The sequence below is a fragment of the Penaeus vannamei genome, chromosome 15 (assembly GCF_042767895.1).
Source record: "Penaeus vannamei isolate JL-2024 chromosome 15, ASM4276789v1, whole genome shotgun sequence".
NCBI classification, from domain to species: domain Eukaryota; kingdom Metazoa; phylum Arthropoda; class Malacostraca; order Decapoda; family Penaeidae; genus Penaeus; species Penaeus vannamei.
Window position 1 is genome coordinate 27,024,555 of NC_091563.1, and position 2,500 is coordinate 27,027,054.

At 29.1% G+C, this 2,500-nt stretch overlaps 1 protein-coding gene across 2 annotated transcripts in view; it reads left to right on the plus strand.

Annotated features, from left to right (window-relative positions):
- Positions 1-1,993, plus strand: part of LOC113828146 (cysteine-rich motor neuron 1 protein) — a 375,390-nt gene extending 373,397 nt beyond the window's left edge. For both annotated transcript variants that reach the window (XM_070130558.1, XM_070130559.1), the window contains one exon: positions 1-1,993. This exon is cut by the window's left edge and continues 2,202 nt beyond it. The gene's annotated coding sequence lies outside the window, so the exon portion shown is untranslated.
- Positions 1,994-2,500: the final 507 nt, after the last annotated feature.

Below are 2,500 nucleotides of genomic sequence, written 5' to 3' on the forward strand. Positions count from 1 at the left end.
GTGAAAGTGGATCTTGGAATTGATAGAGTGGTGTATCTTAGTGTAATATGATTAACATTATCATTGGGTGTTGGTTATTATTGATATTATTGTTTTTTGTAGTGATTGCATTAGTTATTATATGTCTATTTTTATGTTTATTTTTTGTCATTTTTCCTTTGATTCTTCTTATTAATTTTTACTTCGATTCTTATTATTTTAGCTATTAGTAATTGTGTTTATTTTCTTTTGTCAGAAGAACCACCACTACTATCATTACACATTAATACTATTATTACTATCATTATGGTTATTACTATTATTACTATCATTATGATTTTTTTCTAGTAATATTGATATCATTATCATTATTATTACCAAGCCCACAAAGCTATGTTTATTTCCATACAGAAAAAAGGTCTATGTTAATCCAGGATTCCAAGAAAACTCATCTCAGTCACAGTGCTGTCTAGAAAACCTTCTCTTAGCTATTAAAGCATATTATTCAAAGCTGTCTTTGTAAATATTCTAGAGTTACGTAATGCTCGCCTCACTTCAAGGAAATTTGACTCATATATTGTCTCATTTTATTTAATTGTGTTCTCTCTTTTTTGGAACAGTTTTTTAGATGATGATTGGATATAGAAAAAGAAAATGGAATTGTATTTGTTCCCCATTTTTCCTTTTTGAAATATTTCATAAAGAATGAAAAAAGATGTATATTTTCCTTGAAGTGAGACACAAGGAATTTTCTAGCTTGTGGAGAAAATACAGTGTATTGTTATTATAAGTGCTATTGTTGTTATTCTTTTTAATTATTTTACCATTATTATCATTACTATAATTATTATAATTTGTTATTGATATTATTATTGATTGCCATTATTCATTCATTTATTGACGACATTTTACTTTGTCGTTCTTATTCTCATTATTATTTTTATGATTATTACTGTTTTTATTATAATTTATTTTTATTGTCAGTGAACGAAGCGTTGCGGAAATGACGTCATAGCTTCGTGATGGCAATGAATATCTTGAATGATAATGAAATGGATTTTTTAGAAAAATGATTTATTACTTTTGAGTTGTTATCATTCTTATTAATCTGTTTTTCATCATGATTTTTCCTTTTTTTCTTCTTTATTTGTGTGTATGATAAAGCCTGTATTTTTAATCTATGAACTTAATGTAGAATTGCTTGCTCGTCCAGTATTTATATATGAATATTATTACTTAGCTTTAGGAAACCCATAACAAATTTTTATTGTCATGTGATGTTCTTAAGCCTATAGAGATTTTTTTCTCTCTTTTTTTTAATGTGTATAAGATGCGTCGTAATATTGATGTTATATTTGCGAAATGTAATAGGTGACCTTGAATGGATATACCCGGTGTATGAATTATTATCATAAGAAAGAAGGCATTGGTCATTTTTTGTTGATTTTGGTTTTATTTGATCAAATTTTGAGATGCAGGTGTACTCTGTTTCTCTTGGTGTTTTTATTTTTTTATTTTGCTACGTGAAGGAAATTTTAAGGAAAGGAATTTCATGGTGTATTGTGTCCAGAAATGTTTTCATTGGGATAAATGTATGCATATTTTTTCATCTTTTTCCATTGCGAAATTTAAATATTCCGAAAAAATCAGTTTAAATAATACTTGAAATACGACAACATAAATCCAAAGGAATTGCTTTGGAAATAGAATTTCGAATCTTGTGTTAAATGCTACACAATACACCCCATAATTAGGCGCGTTAAGACGAGTGTAAATATCATAAGAGTGTTTTCTGTAATCTGTTCAAACTGTCGCATATTCCGGTATAATATTGTTATAGAATTATCCGCGTCAATTAGAAATTAATGAAAAAATGTGCTTCTTCGAATTTTATTTCTTCCATATTTAAGAGAATAAAAAAAAAATAAAGTAGATGAATTCTTGTACAGATTTCATTTCAATTTAATTTTATATAAAAGCCATGTATGGAATTTAAATAAAGTCTCATGGTGGTCGGAGTGTTTTGTTTGTTCCTTGTTATATAGGGCTGCATCACACGCACACGCACACACACGCACCCCCCCCCCCCCACACACACACATATATAAATGATATATGTATATATATATATATATATATATATATATATATATATATATATATATATATAAAGAGCGAATGAGAGATGGAGATATAAGGACAGAGATAGAGAGATGAACAGATAGACGCAGATATAGATATATATAGATGAATAGACAAATGAATAACTAAATACGTGTGTTAATGAATTTACATTTTTTTTCTATCTGCCTCTGCACAGGAAATCCAGTTCTTGTCTCCATCTTTGAACCTTGTAAGAAAAATTGCAAGTATAAGAAAAAGCCGAATAGAACAAGAGTAAATGTTGACTCATCCGGCAGAGTGAAGTTTCCTTGCAAAAACAAACGGCGCAATCTCGGCTCTGCGAAAGTAAGCCATCGGGTCTCGGCTCGGGACAAGAACGTGCTGAGCCGAGCCGGAT